Consider the following 14,730-nt stretch of genomic DNA (forward strand, 5'->3'; position numbering starts at 1 on the left):
GCTCACTGCCTGAGAAAAAGTGTGTGGGTTTGTAGCTGCAGCCCCAGGCGCTGGCAGGCCCTCCTGTCAGCCCCTGCCCGCTTTCTGACTTCCAGTACTGTTCAGCGACCTCTGCCCCGGTCCGGTGTACTGTTACCGTTCATTTCAATAATTAAACAGTTCAAGGATGGCAAGACTTTTGTGTTGTCAAGAGCAAATCAGGGCAGCGGCTTTTTCTTAATACTAAAATCAGGAGTGTTTGTGTTTAATTATATTAGCTAGTGCCTGTTCATTAATTTTCCCAATCATACTGAGACATGTTTGCAGGGAAGATTGGCAATGGGTTAACGTGGTTATTAAGACAGGGCATTTCAAAGGAAAGGAATCCGAACTCTGACAAAATCAGATGTCTGAAATTTCAATCAAAGCACCCTAGGTTCCCGTGGCAGCTTTTCTCCACAAAATAAGACAGCTTTTCTCCCATCTGGAATCCCAAGTCACTCAGAGAACTGGACTAAGTCAGTGGATGTCAGGTCCAAATATGCAGAATTCTCAATGCCAGAAAAATAAACTGCTCCCTCCAAACTCTAAGTAATTGGGTGATGTACCACTTTTGAAAAGTCTCTGACATCCTCACTTACTATTGCTCGGTGAAGCCTTACTACCTTCCCCTTTCAAGGGGTGGCGGTGGGGGTGGGGGGGGGCGCTGGGAAGCAATATAATGTACTTAGTGAAACCAGCAAATTTGCTATTTTTGCTACTTTAGCAAAATGTTAATACTTCAACTTTTTGTTAGGGATGTCTTGGAAATTTTGCTTATTTTTTCCCTTTGGAGAGTTTAATGTGTACCTTAATGCCCCCTTTCATTATCGGCCTGGCCCTTTTCCCAGCTCTTCCCTGCTGACTCCAGACCTATCCTGGTTATTTTGTGGTGGTGGCTGGCTCTTGGTCATTCAGACATGTTTGTGGCTTATAAGTGTATCAAATTAGATGCTACAGTCTCCTAGGTCTCCTCCCTATATTCTGACAAAATTTACTTGCTCACAAATCTTCACTGGCCTCCCTGTACTTTATTATTTATCATCGGTACCATTTTCAAACCCGAGAAAGGCCTGATGCCTATCTTTACTTACAATGAAAATGGTCAAATAATAATAATTTAAATGTTTCTTACTAAAATAAAACCTTTTGAATCCTTGAGGATATAGTTCACCAATAAATAGCCTTGATGTTTAAACTCTCAAACAGTCATGTTGATTATGGTGAAGCTCTAGAGAATGATACAATGGTTATAACAACACTATATATTCTTCCCAATTTCAGCTGAAGAGCTATATTTCTTTCCTAACTAGCTGAAAATTCAAATACAGGTGACCCGTTAGAGTCTGTATAATATTCCTCATTTTTAATTCTGTATGGTTTTATTTAGTTTAATGCCTGTGGGCTCTTGAGAACTGCGCAACGCAGTGGTAAAAAAATGCGTGTTGAACTAAGTGAGCTGAGCTCAAATCCTAATCTTGTCCCTTTTTATCTGCAGAACTTTGGGTGAGTTACTTTAGGTCTCTCACCATTTTCTCAACTGGAAAGTGGACCTGATAATAGAATTTAGCTTAGAGCATTCTTAGAAGGATTAAACAAATAACACACACACATATAGAACAGTATCTCTCCCAGGGTAATAAATGTCAGGTTTTATCATAGCACCATGAGCCAATATCTACACAACAACTAAGACTGTGACTTCTAAATTTTGTTTAGAGGCTTGTGTTCCTTGGTAAGCTTTTCTTTTCATCTCTGTGTCATTAGTGTGCTGTTGCTGTGCCTCGTACAAAGTTACTCAATAAACACTCATAAATATGTTGATGTATGTATGGATGGATAGATGGAAGCATGGATACAAAGCACTGGGGTTGGTCCTAACAATCACGTAACTATCACGAGGGTGCCTCTAGTGATATCTCCTTTTTATCATTTTCTTCAACAATTCAGATTTCGTGGCCTTTCAAGCTTGGACATGTTCCAAGCCTTGTTTTTCCTCCTCTTTCCCATCACAGTTTTCCTCTCTTTAGTCCTTTTAAGTGACTAATTATCTAGTTTGATCACTAAGTGAAAGGGGCTTTATGTGTCATGACTTTAAGATAGCTTGCATATTTTATCAGCATTTTTTTATCACTGCTTCATTCCAAGGAAGTGACTAATATGGGAATTTCAGTAAAGTTATTAGAAAATGTATTTTCTGTAGGAGGTTCTGGAGCTTTCTTTAAGTTATATAACCTATAATCATCTGCCCTCTCTAACTGGAGCTAAAGCTGACCCTGATCAGTACTTTGTTCCAATATATGAACAACTAAATAGACTCATTTTGAATGAAAAGGTAGCGGGTAAACATTAAAACACTAAGTGGCCACCAGGAAACCCCTGCAGCATATTCTGAGTTAGAGTTCAGCTATAGGTTTAACACATGCAGTTTAGCTCCTCTCTCCATCCCCAGGGGAAGTGAAGCTGGAGAGTCAATATGAGAAATTCAAGTCTCATATTTTCCAGGTGTACACAAGCCAAATCTTGCAATGATGTTGGCGACTTCTCGGCGTTGCAAAATAATGAAGAAATTTTCAAGTGAATGATTCTCTGGCTCTCTTTAGAATATTCTTTATTTCTACTTGTTCTTTCAAACTTGATATTTCAACACTGGTGGAAGGTCAAAGTGAAATCAGTGTCACATATCTCGCTGAGGCAACAGGTATAAAATGAAAACTTTCTAAAGCCAAAAATACAATAGTTGAAAAAAGAATGGAATAAAATTTTTGAAATTCAATATTCACACTGTTGAGACCCTGACTAGCCAGGCTGGAAACATGTCATTGCCACTTTTCTCAATGCCTGGATAATGGCTGTTAGTTACTAAGATCATATTTAGAGTGCTGTGCTCAAACTACAGAGGAAGTTAATGCAGGGGAAAGAGCAATACTGTTGGCATCACCTTTTCATTGTAAGCAACTCCCACTCATTGTGGATGCCCTGAAAGAACTTTGTAAAAGAAGATGTAGAGAAGAAAAGGAAGAGGATCTTGAGTTTACTCTTGGTGAGAAGATAAGAACCGAACACAAGGAACAACCAGCATAGGGGGTAAAAAAGAAAAAGTCATAGAGGTGGGGAAAAGATCCAAGAATTTAATTCTACAGACAGATGTATGGGAGAGAAAGAAAAATAACTGGAAGGAACTATGTATAGAAAGATGGAACCGTGTGAGAATTAAGAAACAAGAGAAAACATAAGATTTACTTCCCGTATTCTGAACACAGTTGCCTATGTTTTGTCATTCCATGAAACCTGTACTGTAGGTACTTCTGACTTCATTTCCTAAAAGAATAAGTAGGGGCTCACTTAGGTAAAGCCTCATTCCTCAGATCAGTGTTAACTAAAAACACACCCAAGATTCTAAAGCACATTAGTCCCACCTAATTTTTTTCTATAACACATGCATTTATTTTCTAGGCCTTCTGTCTTTCAGTGAGGGCCATTGATTTGGCTCGGACATGTTTGTTAGTTTCCTAGGTAAATGTGGAAACTCCAGATGTAGTAGTATGGTGAAGAAGAAGCTGTGATGGGTCCCTTAGTTCTGTTATAAACTTTGTCACTAACTAGCAATGTGCTTTTAACCAATAGCCTAGTATCTTTTCCTTCTCAACTGTGAAATGAGGGGCTGGGGACTCAATGTTGTCTTAAGGTAGCTTTTTGGCTCCAACATCCTGTGGCTCAATTGAATAAAATGAAAGTGAACATTAAGTGGATGAGAACTGGGGTCCTAGAAATAATACATCAAAATACTCTCTAGAAACATAAAGGTTATTAGGCTCATTAGGAGAAATGGTTTAAATTTATGTTCCATTTAGAATATCATATTTTAGATGCAAAAAATTATATGAGGATATTGAACAAATATGAAATTCAGAATACTGATATTTCAAAACTTTTTGGAAAGCATTTGGAAGGAAGAAAGAAGGGAAATTGGTAAGAGAAAGGTTGAATCAGTTTCTCCCCCTTTGGGGAAACAGCTGCATTACTGATGTTCCTTTCTTTGTACCAGAATTGTGTACTTATTTCAAAATATGGAAAAACTTGTAGCATTCTTTCCCCAGAATGAGTGGATTATTTCCCTAGCTCATCATTCCATATCATTTGCTTTTTTAAAATAACTTTCTCTAAATACCTTAAATATTCACAATGTAATTAATCTTTGTATTTGAGTCACTCAAACTTAACCAATATAAGTTGTAATTACATTCTGCCCAGTCATCGGACCTTAAATCGCTAATACATTCTATAAATTGTTAAGATCTTTTCTGTATACCTAAACATCTGTAAGATTCTATATTCAGTGAGGTGGATATGAAGAAATAGAGTAAATTAAAACTACATTATGAAATTTGATTTTCATGCAATCTTATAAATAAGATAAATCAGATTGTATTTATAGATGCATCTGAGTCAGAGAATTAGCACATTTACCTCAGTTTCCCCAGTGTTTTTTTTTTTTAATTTAAAAACCACATAACTTTATTGGAAGAAATAATAAATTTGGAAGGAAAAAAACTTTAGTGAATGTTTCACAAGAGCATTATTGAAATATATATGCCTGGCATAATGACCCAGGGAAGTCACCCCACGACTATGGGGAAGACAGCCCAAGCTCAGTTTTTATTGCCCTCACCCAGGATAAGCTTGTTAAAGAGGTACTCTGCCATGCCAACTTCCATGACCCAAATTTGCACATGTTGGTGAGATGGCCACCCAGAACTTGACCTGTTCATGTAGGTAGTGGCTCTCCAGGAAGTTACATAAGTGAGTGTCGCTTTTGTGGATGGCTGGCTGGTGCAGATCTAGTAGGCTCTGGCTCACTGCCCTTGTCCAGATGGAAAGTACACTCCATGGCATTTAGGCAGCTCTCCTACTAGTCACAGTCTGGCTTCTTGATGTCACAGAAGTAGATATGGCCCACATTCTTGTTCTGTGACCCTATCAGCTTCTTGGCTACTCCCTCTGTGTCAATGACTGGTGTAAAAAGTGCTGGGTGAAGGGCTTCCAGGCCACATTGTGGCAGAAGTTGACTGTGGGGATAGTTGTAGGTAGGTGTAGAGCTCCATGTTGATCTGGCTGTAGATGGTGGCCCACAGTGGGGGTAGTTGTTAATTGGTAATACTGTGAGTCTGAAACCCAGGTGCTTCATCAGGTCCTACTGTCTTTATTGTGGCCTGCTTAATATTCTGTTTTGTCCTCTAGGTAGTCTTGAGGACATCACAAAACTGACACATGAGACATAATATAGAGGTGTGGGATAAAAGATGCAATAAGACTGAAATAGTTTGTTCCAGGTGTTAATGTAAACTTCACAATTTAGGATCTGTTCAGTTTTGGACCAAATGGACTCAATCTCTCTGAACTTAGAACAACCCTTTTAAATTTTTTTCTTCACTTGTAAGATGTGGATGATTACCCATAACTTGAAAAGCTGTCCAAAAAAATAAAATAAAATAAAATAAAAAAATAAAATGATTTCTTTAAAAATAATTTTTAAATTATATACTGTATAAATATTATCTGTATTAATTTTACTATAGAGCCCAATCTTCAATTTTATATTTGTCACATAGCAGAAGCATATATAATTTAAATAATCCACAATTTATTTACTATTTCTTTTAGTTTTAATATAGTTTATCCTCAGTGATTGGAAACATAACACAGCTGTATTATAAGAAAAATAAACATTTAAACATTAATCTTGTTTCTCTGTTTCTAGATCTTGCCTTCTCTTCTATGCTTACAGATAATATATAGCACACTTACTTAGTCAGTGGGTTTTAAACTGTCATTCCCCAACCAGCAGCATCAGTATCATCTGGTAACTTAATCAAAATCAACATTCCAGATTCCTTCCTCCCCCAGACCTACTGAATCAGAACCTCTGAGGATGAGGTTCAAACAAGCTTTCTAGATGATTCTGTCTCACACTAAGGTTGGAACTGATATCTTAGATCAGCAATTTTCCATTTTTTCATCTCATAGTGTACATAAACTGATTACTAAAATTTTGAAGCATGACAAAAAATATTTTTTGTTGACTGGGCAAAAAAAAGGTATAATTTTTATTCATTCACACTGGAGGCTATTGTTGTGTTGGCTGTTGTCATTTTTTAAATTGACACTCTAAGGGAAAAGAGATCAGTGGTTCTGACTAAATAGACAGGTATTTCATGTTTTAAGAATTCTTGCTACACAGTGCCTGTCATGGCACACCAGTTGAAAATTGCTTCCTTAGATTATATAAAGAAAGTACTATCTCACAGTAACTCCTGCCAAATCCACAAATATTCATTGAATGGCTACGCAATGTAAGATATCATGCTCACTAAATAAAGAAATAAAGGAATAAAACAGATCTCATGATTCCTTCTTCTGACATTCTATAGCTTTTATACAGAAATAAGAAAGGGGAAAAGACTATGTCAAGTAATACAAATATTAAATTTAAAACCCAGCTCATTTGGGATAGAAATGACAGGTAATTCAATTCAGGATACAAGGATTTCCCTGTAACATAACATTTGAGATATATCCCACAGGCCCAAGAATGGGGTCTGAACAGGATGTGTTTGTCTCTCCTATTAACATCACAGATCAGGAACATAGCCCCAAACACTCAATTTCTCTTAATAAGAGTAGGAGAGGGATAGGAAGAGAGAGAGAGAGAACATGATATTTATTGAGTCATAAGATCTCTCTCAGAAGGGAGAGTAATACCTTTTTGTTCTGCTCAGTTGCTGAAGCAAAAACAAATTGTAGCAGAGATTGTGGAAGGATGGGAGAGATCACAAAAAGGAGGTAGAGATGTTGGTACTGTGTGCAAAGTAGATCAGGTAAAGGTAACCCTTAGGCACACCCTTAGGCCAGTGGAATTACTGTGAGTAAAGTCTTAATAAAGTTGAAGAGAGGCCGTCACTCTCCTGAGCACATCTACAAAATGGGATTCAAGAACAGAGACTTCCAACTATTGTGAAGTCACAAAAAATTGGGGTTATACTCTCAAATGTATACTTATTTGGATATTTTTATTACTTTCATCAATATGCAGTTAATGACACTGAATAGAATTTAAATTATAAAAGCAAACGAATAGAATTGCAATATTTTCTTCACACAACCCATTGGTCTGCCTTGCTACCTTTTTACAGTGGAGTTTAGTAATTTCGACTAAGGTGGAAAGGCATTAGAGGTTGCAGTGGGAAGGGGAAGGTGGATGTATTCATTGTGTCCTCAAGCATCAGTAATATAGAAAGATATGCAAATTACAGTTTTTGATAGTTAATATATATTTTTATATTCTGGATCCTCTACTGACCAATAGTGTAGGACTCATTCTTCCCTCATCCTGATGCTGTCTCACCAGCTTCCTTCAGAAACCAGCAAAATTTCTTCAAGTGGGAGTGTGGTCACCATGGTGTGTAAAAACAGGAATGTCCAAAAAGCAATTTAAATTAAACTTATTTTGCCTGGCACAATATCCCTTTCTCCATGACTCACAATTCCACAGTTTTGAAAACAAACAAAAAATTTAACAATGTGTTTGTAGGTGCTTTGGAAAGGTGGGAAGCTAACTGAAATGAGTTTTGAGGAATTTAGGGCAGATTTAAAGGTGTAATTTGAAATAGCAATTCAGTGAGAAAGATTTCAGGGACACCAAAAACTGGAGAAAAAAAAAATGGCTATAATCATTTGAAGAAATCCTGGGTAGGTTTTAGAATCAATTTTTCTTTCTGTAAAATAATGTCACTTATAGGTCTGTTTACAGTATGGGCCAGAAAAATTGAAGTCATGGTATTGTTGGTGGGAAGACAATAGAAGCATTAACTCAGTTTGATCTAGAAGAAAGAGCCTAGATCGAGCTCCTAAGTTCTTTCGGCTAGGGACTTAACCTTTCACCGAGAGTATAGCACACCAACACAATATTTATTATATTCATAAGACCCAAGTCAGCAAATAAAGAGCTTTCCCTAAGTATCTATTTTCAGAGAGAATGTCCTCTTTGAATAATGAATTGCTTCATTTTACTGCCTCATACATATCTTAATTTATGGCTAAGATCAGTACATTCAAATATTTCTATCCCATGTTTTTCCACCTGTACCTTGTGTGCACTCACCTTCATTGGACAGACATCATATTTGTTAAGATTATGTATTGAATATCATCGTGGGACCACTGAACCCTTGAATACAGACATCTGTCTCCATTGCATGATTTCTCAGAATACATGTAGGCAAAAATGTGTGCTAAAAATTGTACCCTACTCATAATTTCAGATGGAAAACCATGCCCTATCTAGTCTATTCATTGTGAACCCCACTTGACCATGTGGGAGCCTCAAGGATTGCTTTTGCCTGTTATTAAATTAGAAAGAATAAGACCCCAGACTCCATTAGTATTATGGGAGGAAAGAGTGAGATGGGATGTGATTCAACAGACAAGCCGATCAAAAGAAAAATGTTCAAATAGAAGTACAAACTTCTAATAAAACCTCCCCTCTGACAGGTGAAACCAACTTCTGTTAATACCCATACAGGTTTTGAGTACAGAATATGAGAAAGAGGAGAAAGAGGTAAGTGCAGAACCTATATATTGCTTTTTATAGTTTATAATACAGTATGTTTTTTTAGTTGTCTGAAAATTACCATTTTCAAAAATCAATATGAATCCTCGAACAATAAATCCATATATATTTGAGGAGTAAAAGCTAGGCCAAATTGAAGATAAAATATTGCCTTCTACAATAATTTTAAATTGAGAATCAATTGTGTTATCATTATTGGACAAGTATACCAAATATAGAGATATGTTCTTTACAAAATTCATATCAGAGAAGTATTCAGGGAGCATTCTAGATTTCTAAGTTTTCACAATCCTCAGTCAGGATATAAAAATGTTTCATCTCACTTTTCAATTCTCTCTTGGTGGTAACTTCCTGGGATACATGTTGAAAATGATTCATAAATCTTAAGGTTTCCATGATTAATTTGCAATGTCTGCCATTGGTATGGAAAAAGTGAGTGGAAGTATGTATTTGTGTATTTGACACTGAAGGAGAGTAGCAGTAAGAAGTTAAAAGGAAGGAAAATAAGAAAGGCTGGTGGATATTTGTGGCTTATACAGGAAGTCAGATAAGGATAAATTCCCAAGGAAAGGACAAGCTTTACGCTTCAAAATCACATGGCAAGAGCATACCTGATACTTGACTTAAAATTCTTTAATATTTGGTATCAAAAATATCAAATCTATGCCTGCTTAAAAGGTACTGGAACAAGCTCAAGCAAGAACATGCTCGTGGCTCTTTGATGTAGGACAAATCCAGGAAAGCGCTGTTGGAGCCCTATGACTGAGTTTTCCCAAAGGACTATAAAAAGATGCAGTGCTGAGCCACTGCACATTTCTTCTCACGGTCTCCTTTACCTTTCCCCTGCTTTCTTTCTGATGGATCTTGTTGTTTATGGCTGAACATTTAGGGCTTCTTCTTTTTAACAGATTCTTTAGCCTTTGACTTGTCTGTCACCACTGAGTTTTATGCTTTTGTTATAAAGCAGTGAGCTTGCTCCATACACAGTCCAAATTGAGCAAAACCCCCTTCAAAGCCCCCCAAATGATGGCATTGTCCTTTTTAATGGACGCTTAGAAAACGAAACAATCTGTTTCATTCCTTGTGTCAGAACAGCTGGAATGAAATGAATGGAGAAGGCTGAGCATTTCTGCAAAATCTTTGATAATAGAGAAGTACAAGTGTTCCCCGTCAACAGTAGGATGATAATTTCTCTGGTATGAATGATGTAACCAAGTGGATGTATATTGCTGCCCCATTCTTTTCTTGTCCCAAGACACCCTTGGAAACACGATGCTACATCTCAATGGGATTTTCCAGTACAAAGATTCTTTTCAAATAACATAATTGTGGATACACACCACTCCTACAGAGGTAAGTATACTGAAGATGTGCCAAAACATTAGGACAGAAATTCAGTTCCCATGGCACACAAGCAGGAATCTGGCCATTTGCAACAATAAATAAAATTTTTTGTAGACTCTAAGATTATAAAGCATACACTGTCTGTAAGACTCAAATTGCTTGTTCGTTTGTTTTGGAGGCAAACAACCTGACACATGAAATGAGAAAGCAAAATATACAGGAATACAGAATATTTTTCACAGCTGATATTGACATATTTCTATTGTTAGAAAGCCTATAGGTGATGAGTAATACTATAAAGAGATAACAATTCTTTACCTAATATTCATTTAACTTTTGCCTACTAGAATTTTGGAGACTAAATAAAACAAGCAGCAAGGAACAAAAACAACAATAAAAAAATTCTTCCAATCTATGGTTCAACCAAATGAAGTCCAGGGGGAAAAGAGTAGCATAACAGTTGGGAGAACAAATAGACATAAACAACTGGCTAGGTCTTAAAATTCTGGAGATCATGTCATATGCACAGTAGTTGAATAAACCTGCCTTCACACATATGTATATCTACCATGTAGAACACATAAGGACACAATTTAGATAGCTCTACAGGGAAAATTCAAGGGGCAATAGATCACAGAGGGGCAGATACCAGCTCAAGATAAGAAAGGAAATTTAAACTACACATACTCAGTAGTAATAATGATGCCCATCATTAGGAGTTTGCAAGCAGAGATTGTAATAAAGAAAACCAAAGTACTCCTTGCCATCATTCCTGATTCCCAGGCTATGATACTGAAGCTATGATGGTGCAGTTTATACTTACGGAAGTTTATTCCCTTAGGGGCGCCACGAAGAATGAAATGTAAGACTTCTTTCTGTTAAGGAGGGGTCCAAACTCTGGATCACTGTCCAGTACTACAGGCTTTAGTGGACACTTGTTTTGAGTTAGTATTCATTCTCCTTCTTTTTCTAGGCTAAAGTTACCCTGATTTTCCCAGGAAAACCAGCTCTCCACTACTCTTAATTCATTCAGTTAGAGTTCCTACCAGTTCCAGGAAAAGCCTTGACATGGATTTGCTCAATAGAATCATTACAGCCCTGGCTACAGTGATTTGTTACACAATAAGTATATGATTTAGAACTAGCTATTTTGGGTTAATGAAATCTAATGTGCAGTCTATATGTTAGAGTTGTTGAGATGTCCCCAAAAAGGCCTAGAACTTCTGGAAGTCATCATGTCATGACAACAAAAATGCCTGTGTGAAAATGAAGTAATATCCGAGCAAAGCAGAGCTGAGATAGGGGGCAGAGTTAAAAAGTACAAATTCCTGTAAGGTCTTGAAACCAGTCATGCTTCGAATTAATTCTACCCCTAGGTGCTGCGACCCTCACAGGGTGGAAGTCCCTGAGTGGGAGTGATGGGAGACTGAGAAAGAGACAACACAACACAAAGACACAAGACAAAACAGTTTAGAAAAAAGCAGGGGCCAGGTGGGACATTGTGCTCTGATGGAGAGACAATGACCATGACCACGGTCTCTGCGTTGATTTTATAGGGGTTGGTTAGATAAATTCAAGGGAGTTTTGCAGACTTCAGGGAACTCTGTGGCATGGATTGTTCTGTTCCCAGGCTATCTACATGATAAAGCTTTCTTCTGCAAAGGTTGATGTCATCTTCAGCTGAAGCTTGCGGTTATCTCAACCACCCCTCCCGTCCCCCGGATTTGGGCGGTCTCCAGTTGCCAGCTTGCTCTGACTTGCAGATACAAGCAGTCAAGCGTGGCCTTGCCAAGTGCTCAACCTGGGCTTTGAAGCCAGCCTGCACCATCCCCCACACCTAGACTTTTCAGTCTTTGAGCTCTCCTGCCCTCCCAGAACTGCTTATTTGAGTTGGTTTTATGTCATATGCAACCAAAGTCTTTTGATTAATATGTGGAGGTCCAATGGGAACCGGGTATCAAGTCCCTGGACAGTCAGCAGTCACCAAGGGCCAGGAGAAGAAAATGGGAAATTTGGCCTCCTCATAATTTTGTCTAGGAGCTGGCCCTCAATGTCATATGCTATTGACCTTGTTCATAACATTGACTGATTTTTTTTTCTTCTCAGACTCTGCTAATAATTTCATTTCTTTATAGCCTTTTCAAATCAGTGACATCCAATTTCAGTTATTCTAGACTCCAGGCCATCTTACTTTGTACAGGCCCAAATACACAGGTGTAATTTGGTGAAACAGAAAAAGTTGATACATAAATTGAATGGAATTCCTCAAGTATTACTGTCTCACTGAAGTGCCCCCCTCCCCATTTCTTTATTCTTGTACTATTTATTCTTCTTCTTATTATAATATTATCTTTGTGTTTCATCTGAATACTCTAGAAAGAGATGGAATTAACTTATGAATGCTTAGACCCTGGCTAGGTAGCTCAGTTTGAACATTGTTCTGATATGCATATGTTGTGAGTTGGATCTCCAGTCAGGGCACATACAAGAAAAACCAATGAATGCATAAATGGGGGAAAAAAACAAATTGATGTTTCTCTCTCTCTCTCTTCCTTTCTTGTTCTCTCTTTCTCTCTCTAAAATAAACAATTTTTTTAAAAAAATTATGAATGCTTAGAGTGATGTAATATTTAATTTATATAACCATTTTATTTCTAATTTGATAACTTATTTGTAACTTAAATTCTCCTTTAAATACTTTGGTCAGGTCCCTGGTACATATTGTTTTTATTTGCAAAAGAATTTAATACAATTTGATTAGATACAATTTCTAGTACATAGTGAATCATTAAGCAGTTTTCTGCTTTGTTTCTAATAGAGTATGCCTTGCAATCACAGGTGACAGCATAAGGAGGTTGGGAATTATGAAAATTCAAATTTAGGATGCTAACAGTTTAAGGTAGGAAAATGCTATCGGTTCTTTTTTTAAATTTAATCTTTATTGATTTTTTTCCATTATGGTTTAGTCCCCTTATACTCCCCTCCCTCCAGCAATCACCACACTGTGGTCCATGTCCATGAGTCCTTATTCTTTTTTGCTTAAATTCTCACTTCTCATTGTTGAGGGGGAAAAGGCCTAGGAACTTGGAACTCAACTCTTTTGAAATAGTGAAGAAAGGAAAGCAGTACCCTTTTTATTTTATCGATTGCAGTGTTTCTAGATTTTTAAAATAGTAAGACATGCATAGAAAACAGTAGTATTTATTCTGAATACTGATGTTAAAAGACAAGATTACTGGCAATGAGCAGTGACTAGTTCTGGGTTCCAGCTCCTCTAGTTTTAACTGAATAGTCTTCGGGCAGAAGAAAGCAATATTCTGGGATTATCTGTAACTTAAATTCATCAACAAAGCTGATTATTCTGAAGTATGGTCACTTTTTAGAACAAACAAATAGTTTCGAGGGAAACAGGCTCTAGCTTATTCTCCTGCTCAATTCCATTTCAAAAAATTTGAACAAAATTGAGGAGAAAGAGAGAGAGAACATGAGTATCATTACTTTGAAAAGGATAAGTTTGTTCATATGGCATTATCTCATTTGGACATTTTTTTTCTTTTAAGGATAGATATACTACATGCTTCCGTGGTTTAGAATTTTGTTTACAGAAGGCTTAAGACATGAGTCTCCTCTTGTCTTAATTTAATCTTTTGTCAAATTTAAATGTAGCAACTAGGACCTGACTTTGTACAAAAATCCACTAAACCTAGAAAGTTATGGTTGAGAGTTATGCCTGCAAGAATGTAAATGTGTTTATTTTGAGGAATAATACAGATTACATATGTACAAGCTATAAATAAGCAAACAAAAATCTCTCCCTTATGGTCTCATCCAGGGTCTTTTCTCTGCTCTGTAGTAACACCACTTTACAAAATCAAAGAGCTAGCATTAAAATTTAAGTGCGGTTTAAATAATAGAATTATTTACATTTGTGTACTTTACAAAGGTTTGATTTAGAATTCAGGGGCTATGGGACTTGGTCCTGGCTCTTTACTTTGTTCTCTGCCAATATGCAGTCTTGAGACCAGCACTTCTCGCATTGGTGTGTTTATTAGAATCATTGATGGAGCTTGTTAAAAATACAGATTCCTGGGTGGACTTTACTCCAAGATATTCTGATTCAGCATATCTGCGGTAGGAACTGTACATTTCCATTCCCAATGGAGCTGATGTTCTGATCCTTGAAAAATCAGTAGTCTAGACCTCAGTTTTTCTGATCTTTAAAATGCATGGATCCAGTTAAGCTTATCAACCATAGTGCTAAAAAGTAAAAGGAGACAATTTCCGTTTTTTAAAGGGAAAGTGATTTTAGTCTAGAAGTTCCATACTTGAAAATATTAATAAAAGTTTAATAGCTCCCATAAACACCTTGTGAAAAATATGGAATAAATACTGGCATCATTGTCCATATGTGGAAAGAGAAGCTGGGAACGTTTACAAGTCTAAATTTACCCAATTGGATAGCAGAAGAGTTAGGACTAATTTTGTCTCTCAGCTCAGAGTCCTATTTTCTTTTGTTTATTTTTCACAGATTTTTATCAATGAACAATTGATAAAAACCCCTTCACAGACTGTAATCATTCACAGTATTTAAGAAGAAGATTCTGTCTTGCTTGGGTCATAAATGTCCCTTAAAGACAGGTTTGTAGCAGGGCTAAGAAAGAGAAGGAGGAGGAGAAGGTGGAGAAGGAGGAAAGGGAGGAGAAGAAGGGGGAGGAGGGAGAAAAAAAGGGGGAGGAAAA

The sequence above is a fragment of the Pteronotus mesoamericanus genome, unplaced genomic scaffold, assembly GCF_021234165.1.
Source record: "Pteronotus mesoamericanus isolate MK-2021 breed Mesoamerican mustached bat unplaced genomic scaffold, CSHL_Meso_final scaffold_651, whole genome shotgun sequence".
Lineage (NCBI taxonomy): Eukaryota > Metazoa > Chordata > Mammalia > Chiroptera > Mormoopidae > Pteronotus > Pteronotus mesoamericanus.